Below are 26,547 nucleotides of genomic sequence, written 5' to 3'. Positions count from 1 at the left end.
GACCCTGGGATCATGACTTGAGCTGAAATCAAGAGTCAGACACTAAACCGACTGAGCCACCCAGCCTATCAGATGAACTTTCTTGAGGCCAGGGATTTTTGGTGCTGCACCTTCAGCCAGCCACCTGGCCTCTGCACCCGGCAGGACTTCAATTTCCAGATAGGGACCAAGCTGCAGCCTGAGAACACTTTAATTCTTTCAGTAGAAGTCAGGACCCAGTTCCATTTACGGCTGCCATAGAAGCTGAGCCAGGAATGCGCCGTCCTGGCTCCAAGGTCACTCTGCCCATTTTTTTGATTTTGCAAGTTCTTAGGAAGTAGAAACAGATTACGTTTCAGCAATCTTTGTTTTGCTGTTCATCAGCAGGTCATCAGAAGAACAAAGTAGTGGCTTTGGTTTGGCGGAAGGAGTCGATCCCAAACTGAAGGGCAAAGCAGCCAGGGGGAACGTGTGTTGACTGATGCCTTTTCTCCCTGGCATCTCTCTCCCTGGTTTTATTGCAACAGCCCCCATTTTCCTTTGCACAGCCTGCCTTCCCTAAGTTTGGGTGGGCAGAGCATGTGGCCCTGGGATTCTCATTCCTCTGTCCTCAGCTGCACCCAACGGGAGGGGGCGTGTTTGCAGAAATGCTGGAACAGAGACAAAGGCAGGTATTTTTTTTTTATTTTTTTTAATGTTTTATTTATTTCTAGGAGAAAGAGAGAGAGAGCGAGAGAGCGAGCAGGAGAGGGTCAGAGAGAGAGGGAGACACAGAATCTGAAGCAGGCTCCAGACTCTGAGTTGGCAGTCAGCACAGAGCCTGACGCGGGGCTCGAACCCACGAACCGTGAGATCATGACCTAAGCGAAAGTCGGATGCTTAACCGACTAAGCCACCCAGGCGCCCCTACAAAGGCTGGTATTATTCTCCACTTAATCTGAGCCTCGAAGATGTGAGGTCTGGAGCTGTGGTGGTCCCCTTACCACAGTGAGGGGAGCACCCATTTGCAAATGAAGGCTATGCAGAGAAAACTAGGACAGAGAGAGAGAGAGAGAGAGAGAGAGAGGAATTGCGATTTGGTGATTATATTTGGACTTCTGATTAAAACATCCTGGGGTGCTTTTCAGATCCATGATACAGTCATTTTTTTTTTTTTTTTTTAATATAAGGTAAATTTGGGTTGGCTTTTCCTAAAACTTTGTAACTAAAAAACACCTAACCAATGCAGTAAGGTTTTTTTAAATGAACTGTTCAGGGGCCTCTGGGTGGCCCAGTTGTCTAAGTGTCCAACTTCGGCTCAAGTCATGATCTCACAGTTAATGAATTCAAGTCCCGCATGGGGCTCTATGCTGACAGCTCAGAGCCTAGATCCTGCTTTGGATTCTGTGTCTCCCTCTCTCTCTGCCCCTCCCCCTCTCATGCTCTGTCTCTATCAAAAACATTTTAAAAAAATGTTTTAATGAACTGATCAGCCTCACAAAGAAAGTACTACATTCATATTCTTCATATACTATGCTCACACCAAGTCTCCCGATAGGCACATACATTCAGTTTCAGAAATCAGAACACATCCTGTGGCTCATCCTTTGCCATGGTCCATTTCTTATCTTTCTTAAGGTTAATTCTCATGATTTCCCCTCCCACGGTGCTAGCTGCTAGGTAGGTAAATACCATGATGTAGGGCGGTGATCCCCAAATCATAGGTAAGGAAACTGAGGCTCAGAGAGGTGAATTGCTTGGGGTCTACTGATGAGTGCATGTGTCATACCACTGCACTTCCCAGTGGTGTGAATAAGGACAAGTCAACCCTGTTCTGTGGAGTCCTCCTCTCCCTTGGGTGGCACAAAGGCATTCTCCACCTAGCTGGGGGGAGAGGGCTCCCAGCACATTCACCAGCCAGAACACGGGCAGCCGAGCCCTTGTTCCGGTTCCTAGACCCTCGCCCATCTGCCTCGCCTGAACCCTTCTCTGTTGTTGCCTAACTTTGACTCTTCTGCACATGCTGTGAGCGCTGCCCTCCATGTCTGCAATAGTTTTGTTCTCCTCCACCAGTAAACACATGGAGGTTTTAGCACAGGCTTCGAGTCAGAAAGACCTGGGTTCACACCATGACTCTCATTTATCATCTGTATGACTATGGGTACATGACAAACTCTCTGAGGCTCAGTTTCCTCACCTATGAAATGGAGGTCATAATAAATCAGATTTCATGGAGCTCTTGCAAATTAATGAAATATGTTCAAAACGCTTAGGATAGGCCTACTCATGCTAAGGTGATAGAAGCTAACATTTATGGCGTCTGGAGTCTGTCAGTACATCTTTTAATGGTTACTAAGTGGTAGATAGCTGTGCTTACCTGACTCCTACCCTTCTTTCAATGGCTGCTCCATCCTGCCCTCTGCCTAACCTGTAATCCTGACAACTCTAATTCCCTCCCTTTACTCTGGATCCCACTGCATTTGACATCAGAGCCACTCCCTGCTTTACCCCCTGACTTGCGTCCATCCTTCAGTTCCCCTAGGTGAGTCTCTCCCATATATTCAGGATGGCCCATCTCTCCCACCCAGACTCCGTACCATGCTATTTCTGTTCATGCTAATCTCACCCCCTGTCGAGACAAGTGGTTGAGGCTATGAGTTTTAGGACCAGGCTCTCCGGCTTTCAAGCACTAGCTCTTTGTTTTGCCACCTTAAAAAAGTGACAACATCTATCTTAGTTTCCTTATCTGTAAAATGGTGATGGTAATACCTACTTCTCAGGAGGATGGGAACGCTCTCAGAGAAACTGCATGGAACGTGCTAGTCATAGTTGTTTATTGTATGCACACAGTAAGCTCTACCCTTGTTAATCTCATTACAGCTTTAGCTGCCCAGCACTTATCTTGCTGCCTCCTAGCAGTTGGGAGCTAAATTGATTCTAACCCAGGGGCATTGGTTTCTCTGTGGTTAGCTGCACTGTCCCACATTCTCCAGTGGCCACAAGGTGGCAGCCTATCCATTGTAGAGGAAGCTTCCATTCCCAGAACAGGGAGATGAAATGAATTCTTATGGAATATAGAGATGACTTTTCTTTTTCTGTTTTTGGTGGTGGAGGAGGGCAGGGATGAACTCAGAATACTCATAAACTCTCGTTTCCATTGTCTGTGAGTTTATATTAGTACACAGCAGCCCAAAGAGGCACAGCTAAAGCAGATTAAACAAGTTGCCAGCACTTCAAGGTGCTTTCTTTTAGCATCCTTTTAGGTTAGCACCCATTCCATCAGCCATGCTTCATCAGATAGCCTGTGGGGTTTAGAAATCCCCTCTAGGCTGGGCATCCCCAACCCATACCTACCATAATATGTCAGGGAGGCTGATGTGGGGCACCTAAGTGCACTTAAAGTGAGTGTTTTGTTCAGAACTTTCCTGATTTAAATTTTTTTAATGTTTATTTTTCAGAGACAGAGATAGCACAAGTGGGGGAGGGGCAGAGAGAGGAGAACAGAAGCAGGCTCTGTGCTGACAGCAGAGATTCCGATGCAGGGCTCGAACTCATGAACCATGAGATTATGACCTGAGCTGAAGTTGGATGCTTCACCGACTGAACCACCCAGGTGCCATAAGAACTTTCCTGGTTTTAAAGCTGAAAGTCTGGTGTCCTGAAAAGTCCCTTAGTTGCTGGCAAAATGGGGTGGTTGGCCACTCTAGGACATCTCTCTGCCACATTGCTCTTCTCACTCGACCACGTGGTTTTCCTTTCCTTCACAGTGACATGGGCATACAATTTGCCAAAGCCCTAGAATTCTATAATTGTATATTTGGAAGGGATCATAGACAACATCCAGTTTCCCCAGCATGGGAAACACAGCTCTTTCCATGGGCTTCCCGTCCACTTGGAGCCACAGCATACGGAAGGAGGGGTGTCTGGCTTCCTGGCCACTCTCTCAGAATAGCTTCTGGAAAACAGCAACCCAGCACAGGATACACCCAGAAAGACTGGAAGATCTAACTTTAAGCAAACCTCACACCAGATGCTTAGCGATGTAATTAATGTATTCCTCAACCTGCACACATCATACGAGGGTGAGGGCTGGGATTTAAATTTACCCTGGATGGCACACCTTCCCAGACTTCACTTTGGTACAGTTGGGTAGGATGGAGGAGGATTAACTAGGAGATTCTCCCAAGGGCCAGCAGGGAACAAACTGAGCTATGCAAGCCTTACTGGATTTTGCTTCCAGAGCAAGAAATGTACCAGCTTTCTCCTGGAATCTTCGGTACTTCCCCATCTCAGCTGTGCCAGCCGTCTGCGCTCCTTGTTCACTTCAGAAAGCAAAATTTTCTGGATATATTTTCATTAACAAATCCGGCTGAAGACAAACTCCTGCCCTCAATGTTATCAGACATTTATATCTCCACAGTCCCAGCCTTGGCACTAATAAATTGATTTGCTCAGAGACACACCACTGAATTCAAATTTTTTCATTGGAAAGCTAAACTGAATGCAGGAAGCTTTGCAGAACAGGACAGAAAGAATGCTTCTTTTTCAAAGTCATGAAAACCAGGCAAATCCATTAATAACTGAATAGCGTAAGTATACATCTTTAAGAAGAGACTTTTTTGTTTGTTAAATATCCTCACAAAACAGAAGTCTTATTCATAACAAAAACATGGAGAAATTGGTTTTTCAAAACAAACTTTGCAGGAAACAAACCAAGTGATTCTTCCACAAAATAGGACTCAAACTTAGGTTCCACTACTTGAAAGGACTCTGCAAAGAGCACAGTAAAGACTCTATCTAGCAAATCTCCCGTGGGGTCTGCCACACTTGTCTCACTCCTCAGGGTTGCAAGGATAGCCCGACTAGAGGAAGGCCCAGGACAAGTCACAGCTAACCACTCTGCACTTAATATAACTCCACAAGTTCTCTGTGCAAGCCAGCTGAACCCTAAAAGAAACAGGCAGATCTGACTTGTAACCAACACCCACAAGAATGGAAAAGGCACAGACACGGTAATGTGAAACAGTGTGGGCAAAAGCCCTGGAAAAGGAAGCAGAGTCACTGCCCCCACTGCTCGGCTGAAATGGGAGGGCAGGAAAGGGTGAGCTGAGAAACAGATGATCTGCTTCCAGAGATCTGGGGTTGACTCCCAGGGTGGCCAGAAACTGGTGGTGGGACCCTGAACAAGTTATTCACCTGTCTGAGGTTCAATTTCTTTCTCCTGTAAAGTGATGGGGTCAGGCAGAATGTCCTTGGAGGTCCCTTTTATTTCTAACGATGCTGTGAATAGGTATGTAGCTGGCACAGAGCCATTTAGAGGTTAAGTTGAGGAGACAAGAAAGTTCAGACCCATTCCATAAAAATTCCACAGCAGCCTCTCCCAATATTTATTTGGGTTCACAACAGGGTTTTTAGTTCCTTGTGCTCAGTCCAAGCTGGCAGATCCTAAAGCAACTTTCCCCAAAAGATGTGAGAGGAATGAGCTCTGAGGACAGCCCAACTGAGGCAAGATATCTTCTGCATGGGGCCCTCGAGATGTCGGGGTGGGGGTGTCTACCTTCTGCCTTTGTTTTCATGCTACACGTTTTTTGTTTTAAGTGATTCAGATCCTGTGAAGTCCTGTTACTTCTACTTCACTTCCTTTTTAATCTTAAAAATTTTTAAAGTTTATTTATTTATTTTGAAAGACAGAAGAGAGTGAGTGGGGGAGGTGAAGACATGGGTGGTGGAGAGAGAATCCCAAGCAGGTTCCACAATGTCAGCACAGAGTCCAACTTGGGGCTTGAACTTACAAACTGTGAGATGGTGACCTGAGCTGAAATCAAGAGTTGGATGTTTAACTGACTAAGCCACCCAGGAGTCCCTGCTTCACTTTCATAGGTAGGACTTTATCTTTCACTATACCTTTCACCGTCACCTCACAGCCTTAAAGAGCACGATCTTTATTAAGTTTGATGAGAATTAAAACACTGAAAACAATTACGTCCCTGTCCTGGCCAAGAGCTGGCAACAGCACGGCTCTCTAAAGAGACGCAAGGGCACCAGGGTGCAGGGCCCATGGGGAGATTTTGACCCTCTTGGGTGGATGAGTATCTATGTCCCTCTCCTGACCACTGGTTCAGTTTGGGGAACAAAGGTTTTAGGGGGAAAAAGCAAGCACTTAAGTTCTCCTTGGTGAATACAACATGTGAGAGCTGGCATTCATAATGATACCTGTCATTATTCACTGTTTGGTAAGTGCCAGGCCCTGTACTAGGTACTTATCTTCCTTATGTCCTTTCATTCATCTCTACTGCCTTGTGAGATGGGCATTACCACCTTCATCTTCCAAAAGGGGAAAGTGAAGCTCAGAGAGGTCAAGGAATTGATCCAAAATCACACAGGAAGCAATTGACACAGCTGAGATCTTTTTTGTTGCAAAAGGGATGCTCTTATTAGATACTATATTAGGGTGCCTGCTTCCCCACAAACATGACTAAATTAATGATATCTAACACTCACGTGAGTAGCTACTATGTATCAAGGGCTGAGCTGTGAGTTCCCATCGAGACAGTCTTCTTTCAGCCTTCCAAAAAGCCTTATAAAGCAGGTCTGTTCTTGTGCCTGTTCGAGAAGTGAGGAACCCGAGGCTCGGAGGGCGCAAAAGTGGGAAGCGTCAGGTGGGATCTGAACTACTCCAAGGTTCCTGCACTCACCAGCAAGTGCACGACTTCACCTTGCCACCTGCCTGGCGGCCCTTGGGCCCCCAGCCCCAGTCTCAGGAAGGACACTATGCCCTGGGTGTGGAGGAGGATCACGGGCATCATAAATCATGCTATCTATCTGGGCTTTGTTTTTTCCAGCAGGACTGAGCGAATGCTGGCCTGGGAAAACACAGTGCTGTGGTGGTCTGTCCGGAGAACCAGAGAGCCAGGAAGAGGCTTGCCATTCTCTCCTGGTTTTGCCTGGGACCCTGTGAAGATCCTTTTTAGTCTTTCTAGCAGGCAAATTGTTTTCAAGGGCCTGCCCCCTGAAACCTGAGAGGAGAAATCCCCTTTCTCCCAGTGGCCACCCCTGCTTTTCCTTTATGGGACAAAGGCAGCCTAGACTCCTGCCTGCCTCTTCCCCCCACATCCCCCTCTAGACACTGCTTTGCAATTCCCATCTGCCTCTGACCCAGAAGCCTGGGAGTGGGGGTGGGGGCAGCTCTGTGCAGTCCCTTTCAGGGCCTGAGGGGCCCCCTGGCTGGCAGGCCCTCATTTTTTATTTAAAAGCAAAGCAAACAGCAATATAAAAGGGCCCATATAAGAACTCAGTGTGCAAGTAGGACCTGCCTCAGGCAAATTTTTCTAATTTTCCTGAAAACGTGCATTTTACCTTTTGGCCCAAAGCCATTGCATTTGCCTCTGGACCCCTTTCCCCTTCCCCTCTCCTGGGCCACCATTCAGTGGTTGAAAAGTTGCCCCTTACAGAAAAGAGAGTGACCCTCTGCATTTTCTTCAGACACTTTATGGAGGCTGGTGAAGATTTTTCAGGTTTGCTCACTCTCTGGCTAGACTCCATGGAAGTTTCTCACAGACGGTGCAGGGCAACCTCACGAGTTAGGAGCAGGGGGCTTGATGACACACACAAGGGCTTTCAACTACACCCAGAAGATTATGACGCCTCAGAAACCCGTAGAATGCTGCTGCAGTTTACTTTCATTTTACGCAAAGGCTAATTCAGCTATATTGGTCAATGGTTTTATTCATTTTCTGTGGATATAATTATAGCTTGAATCCTGTGAAGAGAACCTCTACATCAGCCAGTGGTCTTCAAACTGTTTTGAAAAGCAGAGGAAACTTCTGTCAGTGGAGCAGTATCCAGAACCACGACACAAAGGACCGATGAAAGCAGAAGTTCTGGAGGAGGAAGGCCTAGAGCCTTGCCCACTGTGCCTCCCAAGTCACCTCCCCTTTCCTCCGGAACCCTGACCTTGGCCTCAGTCTGAACAGTCTATGGAACCTCAAGGTTCCGAAGGATACAGTTTGAGAAACGCTGCTCTCTATGAGTGAATACTCCTTAGAGCATATTTTCTAGTAGGTGCCTCCCAGGATAACTGAACATAGGGAACTGCAGTCTCATATGCCAGTGTCAACAACACTTCCGTTTCATGGGGGTTGATACAGTGCCCTCCTTGTACTCGAAAGTGCCAGTGGGTAGTAGCAAAGGCCCTTCACATGAGGAATAATGACCACCAGAGCTCGGCGTGAGCTTCAAAGAGTTCCCTTTGTTGGAAAGGGTGACAGGGTGCAGGATTTACCCTCGAGCCCCTCAAGGAGGGTCAGCTTCTGGGACTTCAGTAGGTGGGTGTTTGGAGGCCAGGAAACCCACGCAGCTCTGTCAGACCCCAAATGAAAACGGCCCTTATATACTCACTCTAAGCCTCAGGTCTGACATTCAGAGATTTATCTTTCTTCTCAAACTGAAAATACACATTTCCTCTCCATCTCCGAAGGGGCTGAGGAAACCTGAGATGTCAGCGAAGTGCAGAATGGCCGGGCCCTTAGGAGGCTACTGACAAGCTGCTCTGACAAAGCAGGACTTGGGGCTCTGTGCTCCGGTCCAGGATCCTGGATTTGGGCAAAGAGCTCTGATATGTTAGCCTTCACTTATACAAGGTGCACGGTGTTCTACCTGTAGCACCCTGCCCTTGCTTTCTCAGAGAACTTTCCTGTAATCCTCTGAAGCAGGCAGGACAGATGGTAACCCACTGTACAGATACCAAGAGTGAGGCAGTGTGAGCAGAAGGTCAGACAAAGAATCCCCCGGGTGGGCACTCTCTCCATTAGCTCAACGTGCCCTTGGGCCCTGCACTGTGTTAGCCCTGCACCTGTTTTCTATTTTAAGTGACTACATGCTTTTCTGTCATCTCCCCAAGATTCATGGAGAGGTTTTTTTTTTTTTAATTTTTAATGTTTTATTTATTTCTGAGAGAGAGAGACAGTGTGAGCAGGGGAGGGCCAGTGAGAGAGGGAGACACAGGATCTGAAGACAGGCTCCAGGCTCTGAGCTGTCAGCACAGAGCCCGACGCGGGGCTCGAACCCACGAACTGTGAGATCATGACCTGAGCCAAAGTCGGATGCTCAACTGACTGAGCCACCCAGGCACCCCAGGAAAGGGTTTTGTTTGCTCATATACTTGTAATGAGGAAAAAATATCATGAATCAATGATGAGAGGTGGAAAGTGAGAATAAGAAAAAGTGACCACTGGCATGGGAAGTCATCACCTCGCTCCTGGTCAGCGCCCACCTTCTCTGCTGCATCCTGCCTTTTCCCCATTCTAGCAAAGCCCTTGGAGTCCTCTCGATATTATAATAAAAATAAAACAAAAAGCAAACAAAACATTTATAGCTGCTGTTCTAGCAGCAGCTGACTGAGGGCTTCTAGAATCAGCTAAGATTGTAGGGCATCTAGGGATGTGGATGAGCAGTCAGAGGCTGGGGTTCTTGTTGTGACTTTGCCCCAACAGGCTCACTGTGCAGCTCTGAGAGAAGATAAAGGAGAAGAAAATGACTTTACCAGGAATACAACCTTGTCCTAGAGGCACTGAAGTCTGAGGCTGTGTGGGCTCCTTGGAAGGCTTCAGAACCCCATGGAATAAAGAACAAGCAGGGGAAATGGGCCCTTTGGTACTGGGCAGGCTGGGATGGTCAGGGGTGGTGTTTGGTTAAGACTCTCTCTAAGGGCTTTCTGGCACACACAAATGATCAAAAGGCATCTTCTGGATTCGTACAGAAAAACAGCCCTAACTTTTACATGGTCCTCGACCTTTATTTTCTACATGTTCTCACCTGAGCTTTGCTCACACTCCAACAATGGTGACAGGCGCATCCCAGAATTCAGTTATCTGTCCATCTTGGTGTCCTCTCATGTCCAACAAAATTATTTATCTATATGTCCACATAAATCCCACCCTGACCTCCAAGATTAACAGCCCTTCTGTTCCCTGGTCAAAATGGGAGTGAACAGAATAATAATAGTAAGATCCATCACGCATCAGGCTTCTTACTTTGCACAAATTGTCTTATTAATGCTTAAAAGAAGTCTAAAAAGTTAGGAGCTATCATTATCCCCACTTACATGGGGGTGGGGGGGAAGAGGCACAGACGAACCTGGTGTCCTGCCTCAAATTACACAGTTGGTAGGAGCTAGAGGCAAGATTCAAACCAATCTCACTTAAGAGCTCATCTCCTGTGTATCCCCCTCAACTGCAGTGTGGATGCTATGCTTCCGGATATTCATGATGCAACCAAGCAAACTGACACCATGTGAGAGCACATAGGGCTTCCTTTCACACACAGCAGAAAAAGGTTCACAGATCAGCTGTGTAGGGCTGGGCCACAGATGGGGGCATGTGGACAGAGCAAGGAAAAAATGAGCTACTTGGGTCATCCAACAGGATGGACATTCAAAGTCACTGACTCTGCTATTAAACTAATTATACAATTTAAAAATATACTTCCCCCATTCTTAACAGTGATACCTTACTCATGGTTTGCACAGCTAATACTCAATACTAAAGCTAGTACTAAACTTAGTTTGTCTTCATTGGGTACTCAATGACAAAGTGGTAAAAGAAAATTAATGGAATTGTGTTAGGGGATAAAGAAGAAAAAAAAAACCCTTGGCTAATCTACTGTCAGAAAATTGAGAATCATCAGTGTCAAGAAGGCTCTTCCCCTGAGAGCACCCAATTGACACATTTGCAGAATAGATTATTCTCATTAGTCAGATGGAAATGGTTCCAATGGATTGGAACCTTGTGGTCTCCAATGGTGGCTTCCCTTGCTACCCCCACTTTCTGCCCTCTTTTGTGGCATAATTGCTTGCATGGCAAACCAGTATCAAGCTGGCACCTGTCAACTCTGCACACAGCCCAACTCCCAGACAGCAGAGCCAAAACAAGCTGGACATCTGATCCTGCATTCTTGTACACAGCTTGAGAACTATGCTTGATTTCCCAGAGAAAGATTGTGATTGAATCCAATTCCCTCAGCACTGTCCTTTCTGGATACTCCTGACCAACCATGAGCACTGTGCCCATCACCCCCACCCCTCACACTCCCAAATGTTCAACTGGTGACTGCCAAGATCATTAGCATACAAAAAAATACTCAGCACAGTGCCAGGCACAGAGCAGGCATGGCACAAAACTCACCGGAGCTCAGTATGGCTGGGGGCAGCCGGGAGAGTGGGTGTCACTAGACTTCTGTTCTGGAGAAGCTCTTCCCTTCAAGAGAGGCCATTGCCCTTTCAGATGGAGTAACAAACACAGAGGCCCTGGGTCTGCAAGCAGAGCCCTTCCAGAACTGTCCTCCTCCCTAGGTTGAAGTCCAACATGGGGACACCTGGGCTGCAAATATCCTTTCCTATTTCACACCAGAGGGATACAGAATGGTTCCGTTTCAAGTGGATGGGAGATGGGAAGAGGGAGGACTGGAGCTATAGTTTCATTTTTAATGGACACAATAAAGTATTCTCTCGTAGGTACTTATACCCCCAAAATCGATGCAAGAGGAATAATCTGTGACTTCTAATGATCCCAGGCTTGCTTATTTATACCTGGGGCTTCAGCTACGATGCCAAACCCCTTTACAATGCCACTGTTTTGTTTCTTTCTTATGTTTAATTAAAATTGTTTTCTCAGTGTTTATTTACTGAAAGAAAGAGAGAGAGAGAGAGAGAGAGAGAGAGAAAGAGAGGAGCAGGAGGGTAGAGAGAGAGAGAAGCAGGTTCCAAACTGTCAGTGCAGAGCCTGACACGGGGCTCCAGCCCAAGAAACCATGAGATTATGACCTGAGTTGAGATTAAGAGTTGGACATTCGACCGACTAGACCACTCAGGCACCCCCACTGTTTGGTTTCTTAAAAACCCATATGAATTCAAAAACCCATAAGAAATTCTGTCCACCCTGACCCTCAACAATTTTTGGCTTGCGGGAATTGACCTGATGAAAGTCATGACAGCAGGTTTTTAAAGGTTTTTAAATGGTGAAGTCACTCTGGGCTGGTCAGTGATTTGGCTTCAGGCCAGTCCATCCAGTACCCAGCCAGGATAGTAGGAAGTAGCACTCCTGACAGTGAGGTGCCCCAGCCAAACTATGTTTTTATGGCCTCCACCAGGATGCAGAATGACACTTGGGCCTGCCTCATGAGAGGGCAGCCTGAGCTGGGGAGGAGCTGATGAATAGTAGAATCTGGCTCATGGTCCGACCAGGTTTCAGGGCCTTTAAGCTATCATAGGACTACCAAGCAACTGCTGTGTCAATAGGTAATCTTTACAGCTGTGAGGCAAGGTAAGAGCATCCTCCTCCCAGGAAATTGTGGGAGGGAGGGACTAATTGCCTCATTGACAAAGATTCCTCAGTGTCTTTGTTGTTCTCTACTTCTATCCTAGTGAGACTTAGCCTTCTGCCGCATACATGAGGGGATTGGATAATGCCAGCCCCATCCCAAAGAGTGACATCAGCATGCTCCAGGACATAGGGCCTGGAGCTAGTTCTTTGAGAGTTCACATCGCTGTCTGGCAAAAGCTATGCTCGGTGTGCCTGGTGTGCTACCTCTCAAGGGTGGGGAGACTTGGAGAGGGACACCCTTCTGGCAAGAACCATGGCTCGAATCTAAGGTGAGTCACATTGTTTTAGGATTGAATCTGAGTTCTGCTAGTTTTCTCACCCCTTCTCCCCTTCTAGAAGAATAGAATGAAATGATTTTTCTGCATCTCCTGGGAAGAGTTGGCATCATGACCCACTGGGGAAGAATGGAATTGAAGGGAGAGTGGCATTGAAACGAGGTGAGAAGTGGCTTCTTTCCTGAAGACTTGAAAGGAATTAGAGAAGGAAAGATGCCCCAGGCCAAAAGATTTGGAAGAGCCTTCACTCCTTACTATGCACCAGGGAGGGGGAAAGACCCCAGGAACCACACCTGTTGGCCCATCTGGAAGCCAAAATTTCCAAAAATTCCCTTTCCCAGCAAAACCCAGAAAAATTAGAGCTGCTGTGTTCCAAGGGCCCTCAGTGGGCCTGGACAACAGTGTGGGAGCAGTGCTAGCCATCTGTGGTGTCCCGGCACGTGCAAACTCCTAACTGTGCTGGGTGGGATGCTGGTGGGCAGAAATGGGGAGATCCAGATAGTGACTGACATGGAATTTCCAACTTAAAGGTGTCAATGGTCATAATCAGGTTTGTGGGAACGGTATTTCTTGCACATCTGAGTTTTTCCTGGGCACTTCACACCCACTTATAACCCTTATTTGCCCTTGTCTTTGGTGTCTATTAAAGGACCAGGGGCTCTGTTCTTCATGTAATCACTTTTCCCTGAATTTGGGACCAATTTCCAATCTCTCTTTCTCTCCCTCCCTCTTGACTGTTCACATTCAAATCCAGGTGGAAGCTCTCAGTAATAAATTCTAGGAACCACCGGGGACATAGGGATTGTTCCTGGGTGCGCAGTTATAAGAGGAAAGTCATCCAGGTTGCCTCTAGAATAAAATGTCACCAGAAAATGTATCTTAAGAATAAAATACTCTGTTGTGGCTTAAAGTGACATATCCCTTCATCCCTTCCTTGATTCATTTTAGCTTTCGAAAGTACAACAAATTCTAAAATCCCTTCAAACAGATCTGTCTTCTATGCAAGATTGTAGATATCTTATTTAATAATTCAAATAAGCTTACTTTACTGGCTCTAATGTTTTACATCAAAATTTGATACCACCTCATGTACTAATAGACTCTGAAGCTTGGAACTAAGAAATGGCTACTGGACAGTATGAGGTTGGGTATATATAGCATTGTTCCCACAGTGGAGTTGCTGGACCAGCAGCCTCAGCACCAAATGGAAATTTGTTAGAAATGCAGATTTTTGGGCTCAACTTCAGGCCCATGGAATCAGAAGCTCTGTGAGGGGAGGCCAGCAACCTTGTTTTAATGAGTCCTTTGAGGGATTCTGGGTAATCTGGTGAGGAGTTCAAGACACTGAGCTCTGGAGTCAAACAGACTTGGTTTGAATCCAGATCTTCAGGCACCAGGCTATTCACCTTGGGCTGCTGGTTACACCTCTCTCAGCCTGGTTCTCTGATCTGATCAGCATACTAATAATTCCTATCTTGTAGGGTTGTCAGATCAAGTGAAACACCACACAGAGTTTGGTGTGGGTATCTGGGGGTATTCCATGAAAACTAATCACAACCCCATCCCTTCCAAGTTCAAGACCAATGTGAATCAGGGCTCCTGGGTGGCTCAGTCAGTTAAGCGTCCGACTTTGGCTCAGGTCATGATCACACGGTTCGTGGGTTCGAGCCCCACATTGGGCTCTGTGCTGACAGCCAGCTCAGAGCCTGGAGCCTGTTTCAGATTCTGTGTCTCCCTCTCTCTCTGACCCTCCCCTGCTCATGCTGTCTCTCTTTCTCTCTCAGCAATAAATAAAACATTAAAAAAAAAAAAAGACCAATGTGAATCAAGCAGTTAGAGAATGTTGGTCTTACTGTTCTTAAAGGTCCTCAGATAAAAGATGTGACTCAGGTTTGTGACCACCACGGACCACTAGACTACTAGTATTGCCTTCTAGAACTGTGGACAATGTGTCTGGAAGGGGTGACGGGTGGAGGGTGGAATATGCAGAGGCACCATGATTAACCTCACACTGACAAACCCCAGGAGGATGGGTATGTCCACAGGCCTCACAAAGGCAGTCCTGGCCCCACACTAAGGGGAGGTCGGGCCCTTTGGTGGCAGGCACAGAGCTGGTGCCTACCTGCGTGCTGGCAAATCTATATATAAAGGAGCCTGCTGGCTCACATGGTGCTCTTAACCTCAAAGATTCTGTAGCTTAGGGCTTGTAGTAGGGAGAAGTGAGTGAAGGAGAGGAGAAGACAGCCTGAAGGACCTTCATAAGTTTTCCTCTTGGGACCTGGATGTTCCTACCCCTCTATGGAAATAGAAGTAAAGGTAAAGCATTTCCCACCATTTACAAAAATCAGTGCTCAAAAAATGCTATGACCATTACTAAGAAGTTATACAGTATTTCCAGATTGCTATGTGAAGAAAAAAAGGTAACACTGAATGCTTCCTGTCAGGTAGGTACAGCAATAGTAAACACATGGGAGAATTGAGTATGGGCCAGGTGTGTATTAATCAACATATTAAGTCATTAACTCTTACACCTCTGTGGGGTAGGTGTAATATTATTCACTTCAGTTCTACACATGAGGAAACTGACCTGCAAGATGCTCAGCCAGTAGCCAAGGGTGACATAGTCTGTGGGTAGGGGTCCACCTTCAAGACTAGGTGGTCTGCCTACAGGGCCTGTGTCCCTAGCCACCGTGCTGTGCTGGCTGGGGCAAGGCTGGGAATTCTGAAACATTGTGTGTGTCTTGCCTTAAAAAAATTAGTTAAGAACACACAGAATTGTGACCCTTTCCAGAACTAGAAAGTTCTTTCAGCTACATTAATGCTGAAATTTACAATTCAGAATTACACAAAGAGAAACACAATAAAGAAATCACAGAAAATGCTTAACAACCTAAAAGCAATAGTGACAATAAAAAAAAAACGTTTAGGTAATAACGAATAACAGAAACTTTATGGTATTAGAAGTCAGAGCGTGAGATGAATCATATAATACAGAGTCGAATACTATTGGCCTGGTTCAACCTCACTAAAGAATGGTCAGGAATTACCTTTATACAAGCATAGTCACAAAAAGAAAGACAAACATCTGCTAGTTATAAAAGCCCTCAGCATTCAGTAAACATCTATCTGATGAATACTAATCTACTGTTCAAAAATAACAGTCCTGAGAAATAATTTTTTAAGTCAGTCTGTATTTTATCCTAGATGCTTATTATTGGAGGCTTTTTTTTATTTAAAAAATTTTTTTAAATGTTTTATTTATTTCTGAGAGAGAGAGAAAGAGAGAGGCATCATGAGCAGGGGAGGGTCAGAGAGAGAGGGAGATACAGAATCAGAAGCAGGCTCCAGGCTCTGAGCCAGCTGTCAGCACAGAATCCGATGCGGGGCTCTAACTCACAAACCATGAGATCAAGACCTGAGCCAAAGTTGGCTGCTTTACCAACTGAGCCACCCAGGCACCCCGAGGAGGCTTTAGTTCCAAACCTCTCTTGAGTAACTCTTCCTGCTAATCCGTCATTTGAATTGTTTCCGAAACCTTTTTTTAGTGGACTCTACATGGAGTAGGGTGCCTGTATGAGTCTACTGTCATCTTATTTATTAGTAAACTTGTATACATCAGAGGAGCATTAAAAAATCCCACTCTTGAAAATGGGATTGAAAAAAGTGTTTTTCTGCACATATACAGTACTTTTCACACTTCAAATCACTTTCATGTTTATCCAAATGCTTTGTTATTCTTGAATGAATGTCCAATGGGGATACAGTGAATAAACCTCAGTCAACACTTTTTGGAAGCTTCTCACATCTAGCACCTCTTCATCATTAGTGTTTTGAACCTATATCTTCTCTGTCTAATCCTGAGAAAACAAAAAGTTCTCAAACTATCCCCACGTATCAGTTTGCAGCCACTCCCCCTACTAATTCACTTCAAATTCACCGTCTGCTTGGAATGAAGGGGGAGGTCCTCCACCTTTTGAGTTTGGCCTTAATGATAAAGAAATGTAGATAAAAATGCAAGATGACTGCAAGAGGTACATGACCATTCACTGCTCATGTCTCTTTGTTTTTTCTCCTCAAGTGTTTACAATGGAGCATTTCAACTTGTTATAAGAGCAGGAATGACTGAGTGAAATAGACTGGAAACAGACCAATTTCATCTTTCTGTCAGCGTCTCCTGACAGGCTGAAGATAAACCTCATAAACTGTGAAAAATGAACAATTCTTGGTTTTGATAACCTAAGCTGGGACGAGGACCAAGGAGTTAATATCTCTGGAACCCAGAAGTTTATCTCACTTGTTTTTCAAGGATTAATCCCAAACTTATCCCGTTTCGTCAACAAGTTCAACAAGCCAAAAGGGAAGGTTTAGACTCCTGGCTGTGGCTCCTCTCCATGTCTAGGCTTACTGGTGCCAAACAGAGGGGTAATTAGCCAAAAGTCTCCCCTTTTTTTCTGACGCGCAGAATCACCAGGCAGCAATATTCCAGAGAAGGGAAACACCGGTAGGAACTGCAGATTTTTAGGGGGGGTGGGTGGCTCAAGAGAAAAACAAGAAGCATAGGATATGGAGGTAATTACATGGCAAAAGTAACAGGGCAGAAATAAATATGGAATTTCAGGAGCTGGGAAGGACAGTGAAAAGAATGGTCTGGCTGGAGAAGAGTTTTTAAAGCAGGAAACAGTGGGGCTAATATCAGATAGAAGGCTGGACTTGCAAACCCAGTTAGAGGATATGGGACATGAGGTAGTGGCCATAGGGAGCCATCGTGTGTTTTGAAAGAGCAGCCTTATGTTCTGAATGTATATTAGAATGCAGGGTGGCGTGCGGGCAGCTGGTGGGAGAAATTAAATTCAGGGTCTAACTGAGAAACATCTCCATAATTGGGACAAGAGGTTGTGAGGGCTGGAATCTTCCATGTTTTTCTTCTTGGATGAAAGTATTTTCCAATTTACCATAAGTGAATTTTACCATGGATGTACGGAACTTGTACTTCTATTTAGTTATTTTATCCTTATCCATGAATAACTTGACTATTGGATTTACCTAACATAATCTGTTATATCTGTAAAATCATAAATGTGACATATTAGTAATATATATATATGTATGCATATACATATATATATTTAACCCACATGAAAACTAGTAGATGGATAGTAAAATAAGTTTGTCTGACACGTACTTAAAATCATTTCAGACCATCAGTGAAAGTTGCTTTATAGATTCTTAAGCTTGCTGGGGTCACAGACCCCTCTGCTTACCCACTAAAATCTAGAGTCTTTTTCCAGAAAACTGAGTGTATGTCTATGTGCACATACAATTCTGTATGTCCTTTCAAGTCACTGTCCCTTGGATTAAAACCCTTTGATTTATCTGAAGCTTGCAAAATGTGAACCTTGCCTTCTCAGCAGGCCAGGTCCTTGACAAATGTTCCCAAAGCTCACTGTGGCTTTGGAGAAGTCTTTTCAAGAGCCTGCAACTCCTCTGGTGAAGTCAGACCCCACTCAGCTTCTAGAATGTTCTGAGGTGAAACCCATTCCTAATGGCTCCCCAGACACCCTTGCTCTTTTCATAAATGCCCACTGAACAACAGCAGTGAGGAAACTCTTTCCTTGGTACTGGTCTGCATGGGCCAGAGTGGGTGAGGGCACACACATAGTCCCTTCAGGGCAGAACATGGATGTGGCCTGACTAGCTCCAGGGAAGTGAGCTATGCAGTCTCGTCCATTCTTCCAGCGTGTTGCTGAGAGAGGCGTTTGGTCTCACCCATGACCTATGATTGCTCTGTCAAATCAATTCAAGAGACTATAAAGATATAAGAGCTGAACAGCACCAGCAGGGGACTTTTTTTTTTTTTTTTTTTTTTAAGGCTCCCTGCCAGATAAAACAAGAATAAATATGAAATGGCTTCATATTCCAAGCATGAACTAATGTTGGGGTTGCGGCTGATACGTAAAGAACAGCTAAACAGGCTTTGACACCGTGACTCTGGAGAGGGCAACATTCTCACTGGAAGTGGGGGTGTGGGGATTTATCAGGGCTGTTGGGGAGTGAGCTGTCTGGAAGAGGTTCCTCCCTCATAAAAAACCCAGGCCCCTACTGACCGATTCTCACATTAGGAAAACATTGGTAAATCATCAGCATAATCCAAGAATTATTCCCTTCCTCTGCTCTAAGCATGGAGGCCCTTCTCTTCTTATCTGTTTCTAATTTTCTTCATGGGTGCTGTTCCTAGTCCATTAATTGAAAGGATTTTTGGCTAGAAGCCCATTACTTGACTGGAAAAAAAAGCCCACGAAATCGGAGGGCCTGATACTCTGTGAGTCAAAGGGAAATAAAAGTGGATGGGAATAGTTCCTTTAGAATCCCTGTTGGGTTAGGTTTGGAGCCCTGAGGCTCAGGTAGGGAGAGCTGGCTGCCTGGACATCTTCCCGTAGCCAGGGAGCATGGTAAATCACTGGCTTTCACAATGTTCTCCAGAGAAAATAAGATCATTACAAGACTTTTAAGATCAACCATAATAGACTCCCTACAATTTGTTTTTCTTCTGCTGCTTTTACTAACCCCTCTGGGACTTCCTCCAATACTGAGTCTGATATTGCTCAGCAAGACAGGGAGGTAAGAGAAGAGGCTCTGGGGTTGGTCAACTGCCCGGAGTTAAAATACTGCCTCCACACCTTCCTAACTCTGTGGTTTCAGATATGTGGGTTAATCTACTCTGAGCTATGGTTACTGTGAAGTAGAGAGAAACTGCGTAACTGCACTACAGAAAAGCTATGAAAAGGCAATGGGATGATGCATGTGAAATGTGTCAGAGAGTTCCTGGCACATGGCAGGCTCTCAGTTAATGGGAAGCATCATCATCACCAACACCATCACAATCTTCCCGATGACCTGTTAAATGAGAACAGAGGCATTAAGTTCAACTCAACTAAATGCCATTTAGAATGGATTTGCAAATGGCACTTGTCATAGTACCAGTACTTACATCCCCAGTGTCCTTTTTCAGCTGGACAATCAAGATACAGAGAAAAAAAAATGCAGCTGTAACATTCATTCAGTCATTTGTTTAATAAATATTTATTGACCCACTATGTTCCAGACATTTTTCTAGAGTGGCAGATATAGGTATAAGCAGGGAAGACACAGTCTTTGTCCTTCTGGAGAGCACAGTCATCTCTGCTGTGGGGACAGGGGAGAGCTGGGTGGGACTGAAACACAACCTCAGCAGACAGTGCTAGATGCTACAAAGGACATCTGAATTATTACTTGGGGCTCATGCTGCAAACAAATGACAGGACACAGAAGTCATCAGGGCCATAGAAACTTAGGGGCTAAACTTTCTCCAAATGCCCACAGAAAATCCAATAGGTATTTGCTGACACATCTCCTTAGTACCAGGCACTGTGCTGGGCCCAAGGATGCCATGGGATTCCGGTTTATAATCTAGGTGAAGGGGAAGAGGAGATAGATAAGAAAACAACCATCTTAGCAAATGGCAATGCCTGATCCCCAAAGCATCTGCTACATCATTGTATTTCAGGGATTTATACCGTAACTACCCACCATCTTCTGAAGCAGGGTATATGCTAGACCTTAAACTTTGCATGCCCTAATCATCTATTTCACTTACAGGATAATCTTAAAAATAAGGAAAGCAAAGATTACTTTTTCCACCTAAGAGATGAGACAACAGAGAGCTAGTAGTAGATGGGGATTGTATTCTACTGTCCATATGGTTGGTTCCCCTGTCCCTTAACAGCATGACTTCCCAAGGGATCCATTAGGAATCTGCCCCTCCCCTCCTCCTCTCTTCACTAGCTCCTAACCTCCCACATTAGCACATAAGTTGTGGTCTGGGACTAAGAGGGTCTTGTTTTTTAAACAGTTAAATCTTTCATTGCAGACCAATTAAAATTTAAAGACTCTCCCACCCCTCTGCCCCCTGCTTGCTTGCTTGCTCCTTTTCTCCGCACTCCCCCCACCTCTCTCTCTCTCTCTCTCTCTCTCACACACACACACACACACACACAGACTCCCAGTTCTCTGAGCACAAAAAGCCAATGACAGCCTTGTTTTTACTAATAGAAACAGGATCTGAAAACCCAATGAGAAAAACCCAGCCCTACACCTCCACTTGTTTTCTTTCTCGACCGAAGTTTCCTAAATAAGAGATTCCTCTACCAGAAACCATGAGTGCCTCCCATCCAAGCCAACTAGAGAGTAAAGCCAACCCCTTGGCCTGCTGAGCTGTCATACCCTGGCAAGGATGAGGGGGCAGCAAGGTGCCCGGGCAGTGACCTGGGTACTGGGGGTGGGGCACGGAACTCCTGTCACACAGCTCTGCTCACCCCATTCCCCAGTGGTCACTTGCATACCTGCAGGGCTCAGAATGTGGATGTTCCACTATTCTATCATCATAGACCCCTGGCAAATTCAGAAGGCCTGCCTGACCATCAAGGCAAAGTATTTTTGCCCAAAGTATTCTATATACTTTTTGATTCAGAAATAATAGACTTTAAAATGAGATTAAGGTAGAGAGGGCCCAGGAGTCTCTAATAGGTGTGTATATGTATTTGTTTACATTATACCTGTGCATGTGTGTGGGTACTTAGAAGTATATATTTTGGGGTGCACAGCCTATGTGTGTTTGCCTACAAACATTGTAGTCTGCTAGCTTGACTGATTATCTATCCACTGGCTTTGCTACAATTTTAACTGTCCTGGCTTTCTTAAAGTAGAAAGCACCTCTCAATAGCTTTTCTTCTCAAGATTTATCAGACCTGAAGCTGGCCTCTTCCCAGTGCAGTTATATTGTACATACACCTGTACATGCCCCCACTTTGCTTTTAGAGATCCTGGGTTTTCCATGACTTTTCTAGCTGGAACACTCAGAGACAATGATATCATCTCTGGGTGTTAGTCTGGATGTTAATCTTCCCCACTAAACTCCCTTTTCTTTGTTGCCTTAATGGGGTACCGAATAGTGGCCTTTGCAAAGCAGCCAGCCTGCCAGGGGGTTCTGGGGCTATGTGGAGCCCAGTCTGTGGAGAACTGCCACTTTCTTTCAGTATTCCCAGGAGAAAGATGTCATTCTGCTGCCATGTTGGGCATATGCCCCCAGCTCTATATGGTTCCTGGCAAAGTGATAATAACTTTTCTTTTTTACATTTATTTGTTTGAGAGAGAGAGAGAGAGAACAAGGGGGGGAAGGGCAGAGAGAAGGAAAGACAGAATCCCAATCAGGCTGCACACCATCAGCGTACAGCCGATGTGGGGCTTGAACCCATGAACTGTGAGATCATGATCTGAGCCAAGACCTAGAGTCTGACGCTTAACTGTCTGTTCCATGGGGGTGCCCCAAAGTGATTGATAACTTTATCCGTCTCCCGGGTAAAGTCCATACAAGAGAAGACAGAGATTAAGAAGCAAAAAAGATCAATTCTTTGTGATGGAAAGAAATCATCTCTGGCAGGATGTCAGGTAGAAGAACTCTGGGTCCCGTGGAGAAAAAGGTCTCTAGACTCTTATGAAACGAGGCAAATGATTTCTGTGGTGACTCATCTTTGGGTCAGCACGTCATCTGCAGCAACAGAGCTGTAAGTTATGAGAGGAGAGCGTAGAGCATGTGCCTGCTTTCCTCAGCCATGAAGGGTACAGAGCCCTGGAGGAGAGACCGCAGTCACAGCTAGAGCTGGCATTTGGCGGGAGCCAGAGGAACCCAAAGAGTTTGTGGTCCTGGCCAGGTCCACCTCTTTACTAAGGAAGAGGGGCTCCCCACCCAGCTGCTGACTTCCCTTGCAGTCTGAACAAGCCACTTGAACACACCATCCCTTTTTTCAAAAGAGAAATCTTCTGGGTCTTACTTAGCCTCAAAGACAAATTATTCCAAAAGCACTAATAGCAAACATTAACCATGCCCTAATTATCTGTCAAGTACTGCAGCAAGCACTTTCACATGTTTTTGCACGTGACCCTCACACCACCTCATGGTGAATGTCTCTGCATGTGCTATTATTTGCATTTTACCAACATGAAAACTGAGGTTCGGAGATGAGCTAATTTGTTTGAGGTCACACTGCTGGTGAGTGGGTGAGCTGGGATTTGAGCGAAAGAAGCTCCATTTTTCTGCACCCAAAGTCATATTTCAGTATGAGCAAAAATTACTGCTCTTTTTAGAAGAAACCAGAAAATGTATATCAGGAGTGAGGGGTTGCCTTGGAACACAAAGCAAAAGGACCTCAAAAGGTATCAAACCAGAAAGTTGTCTTCTTCCTCTCAAAACTTCCACTCTACAGCATGTACTCCCCTGCAACTTTGGAAACACAGCCTGCTAATTCACTTTCCAGATCCCACGTAGCTGTGTCTCTGGGTGATCATAACTTGATTGAGTCAGCTGACAAGGTCTGCAAGACTCTTGGAAAGGTATCGTTAATTCGAAATGATGCCAAATGTCACCTGGGGAGTCCATGTGCAAACATTCTCCTTCTTTCTTGCCAAAGAGCACGCATTCTATGTAGCTACCAACTCCTTTCCACATCACCTTTCTGTGCCAGGCTCCACCCTGTCGGGGCTGATGCTCCTCCTCCAGCTCTCTATGCTGATGAAGAACAAACCAACAGTAACCCACAGAGGTAACACTGGGTCTGCTGTTGTCATCAAGAGCAGCCAGCTTTCCCCAAAGGTGCTTAGGATCCTGATGGTGTATCCCAACATCACATGAAGTAGCTCTAAGCCACGAAACAAGTTCAACATTCATTGAGCACTCACTTCAGATCAGATAGCAGACATGATAAAGTACAGTGCCTGTCCCTCCCCCAAATTACGAAAGTACTGCAGGAAAAGACCAGTGGAGAAATGTTACAACATAAGGTGTATTTTTTTTTTCTTTTTTACATTTATTTATTTTGAGAGACAGAGAGAGACAGAGCACGAACGGGGTAGGGACACAGAGAGGAGGAAATACAGAATCTGAAGCTGGCTCCAGGCTCTGAGCAAGCTGTCAGCACAGAGCCCGACATGGGGCCCAAACTCGTGAACCGCAAGATCGTGACCTGAGCCAAAGTCGGTCACTCAACCGACTGTAGGTCACTCAACCGACTAAGCCACCCAGGCGCCCCGCAGTGTAATTAAATACATGCTAAATGAGCACCATTTTAATTATGGCAGGAACACATTTTGAACTATTAATTTGTATCTACTTTTCATCTACTTTCTCCTTTCCTGTCTTCTCTTCTCAAGCAAGTAGCCAATCAGCCTTGCCTTCATTGCTCCAGAGATCGTCCATTGCAGAGAGAAAGAAGAAGTCACTGGCAAGACTCCCTGGCTCTAGTATTCTAAAAGCTGATGCCCAGAGTTGAACCAAGAGGGTTTGTGGAAAACAAAGGGGGCAAAAGAGGAACTCGATGGAGGAAGAGGCAACACGAATTGGAGAAAGTCAAGGTAGAGAAAGGCTTCTCTCAGAACAGAAAGCGATATCTCCGGGCTGGGAGCAGAATGAGAGCAGGAGACACCAAGAGAGACACAGACAGAGAGGCAGAGAGAGACTGAGGCTTCTACTGCCAGGTGCTTAGGCAAAGAAGAGTCAATCTCATGATTCTTGCCTCAACAAGACATCTGCAAGGCAGTGGTTATGTTGTATGTCTAGGCAAATACGGGCAAATTGTTTTTCTGCAAAAATAATTCTCAGGTCTCCAGTGTAACCACAGAGAGCAGCCAGCCCCAGCGCTGCCATACGGAGGAGGTAAGGGGAAACAAGGAGTTAACTTGCTTGGTTTCTGCCTTACTTTGATACTGCACAAATCCCTAGAACAGGGTGGAACTCAAGCAATTCCTACCATAGTTTCCTGGTGGACTGGACAGATACGGTAAAGTTGCCAGAGATAATCTAGCATGCCCTTTACGGGGAGTCCTGTGTTTTTATTCAGTAAGTCTGGCAACCCTACATTGGGCTTGAAGTAGAAAGTAACCTGACAAAAATGACGCGGACAAAAATTCATATCTGAGTGTGCAGAACTGAAATGGCACACTGTGATTTATACTCATTCACATATAACACCTTTTATTTTTAGAGCATTTTATAGTTTATAAAATTCCTTTTCAAATACTATATCATTTGACCTTCCCAATTACCTGGTGAGATGAGAAATGTGGGTCTGATTTTTTCCAGAAAATGATACAGGGCTCAGGGAAGCTAAGCCTGCTGAAGACACTAAGTCCACGTGGGCCAAGGTTATAACCCAAACTGGCTTCAGCTACCAGGATGCTCTGCTCTGGGACCCTGCACTGCCTCCAAATCCCAGCCTGGCCCAGGCTCCAGCATTCCAGACATGACACCATTGCATTCAGTTCCAAAATGCCTCTCGTGGGCTTTTGTGAAGCATGAGGCTTCAGAGGCGTCCGATTCCAGATGACCTCTCTCTGGTTTGCAGAAGGGCCAGAGCTAGAAAATCGTTTTACTTGGTGAGGTGACCACAGTGGGGTCTCCATCACCTGTGGGTTCTGGGATGACAAACTTGTAATAGGTCTAGATACTAATCCTTTGGGCTCATCATATTCCAGGTCAGGTGACAACTGCCTACAAATAAGATGGCTTGATTCCCTTGCGACTCAGTGAAGATGGTGTGGACGGTGACTTCTGGAGAAGGGAGCAGAGCAGAGCAAGAGGCCTGACTTCGGGATTCCTTGCAGACCCCAGAGGAGAGCAGCGGAGGAATGCTCTGTCCAGCAGCTCAAGACAGCTGCTGCCTGGGGGGAGGGGCTGCTCTGTCAGAGTGCAGGGTTTTACACATCCTAAAATCTTTACTTATGGATGTCAGGTCAAAGGGAAGGGGAAAAAACTCAACCAGACTTGAAAAGTTACCTGGTTCTGCTGTCAGCAAATGGGCCGCAGCTGTTTTTGCCATTACAAAAGCTGGTGCTTTTTTTTTTTTTTTTTTTTAATGTTGTAGGAAATAACGAATATGATCCTGGGGAAGCCCCATGTATACCACTGCCCACTTTGATTAAAATTTCATTTTTCACTCTATACAGAGGATTTCAATGGCAGGAAGATGTTCTTTTTCTTTGCTTTGCTTTTTTTTTTTTAAGTGCTAGAAGACAGGAACCTGTTTTATTGCCATTTTTTACTCTTTATACTTTGATATGTTATACATATTATTTACTGCTCACTAAATAGTTAATACTAACAATGATAACTCCTCATTGTTGTGGAAGTCATTTCTGGGTTGTGAGAAAGGGCATCTTACAGGTTGGGGAATGAGACAAGGATTCTGACGATCACCAAAACATTCATTACCAATGACTATTTTGTAATGCTTCCAAAGCACAATGACACAAGGCTCTGCAGACCTATGATAACTGTATCTGAGAATTTCTTCCAAACATCTCATCCACGGGCAGCCACTGATTTGGAGGAAGTCCTCTAAGGAGCTGGGGCCATTCCCGCACCAGCGTCAGGACTCCTGGTCCACATATCTGGGCAGGAGTGATGCACTCAGAGTACAGTGCTCCTTCTGACCAGTAGGGCTCACCTGACTGGATGAAAGGTCAGCAGGACTAAGCTCCATGCCAGGATTCCAAGGATTCCAAGTTTCCTTCCTCCCGCCCCAGGCCAGTGACTTGTAAATGTGGAGGCTCTGCTAAGCACTGGGATTTCATTAACGGCCTTGTTAAAATTTACTAGAGTCAAATAAAGAAAAGATCCAGCCTTGGAAATCATTCTCCACCCTGTCTCTCCTCCCTGCTTCCCACCCCCACCTCTGATCCTACTTATTCATCCACTAAGCAAGTAACTACTGAGTGAATTCTGGAAAGTAAGCCGTTATCACATAGCTTTAAAAATCACTTCAGAAAACGCCTTTAGGAAGGTAGGTCACCTCTTTCCATTTGTCTTACTCTGGCAGGTCTGGCGCCTAAGCAAACAGGCAGTGAAGAAC

At 45.4% G+C, this 26,547-nt stretch overlaps 1 protein-coding gene across 1 annotated transcript in view; it reads right to left on the bottom strand.

Moving 5' to 3' along the window:
* The window catches only part of SLIT3 (slit guidance ligand 3), a 598,836-nt gene that overhangs the window by 294,562 nt on the left and 277,727 nt on the right, over window positions 1-26,547 (bottom strand). The window lies entirely within an intron of this gene.

This window comes from Crocuta crocuta, unplaced genomic scaffold (assembly GCF_008692635.1).
Source record: "Crocuta crocuta isolate KB4526 unplaced genomic scaffold, BGI_CrCroc_1.0 scaffold131, whole genome shotgun sequence".
NCBI lineage: Eukaryota > Metazoa > Chordata > Mammalia > Carnivora > Hyaenidae > Crocuta > Crocuta crocuta.
The sequence above is the reverse complement of the archived record's forward strand: the minus strand, read 5'-3'. Positions and strand labels throughout refer to the sequence as shown.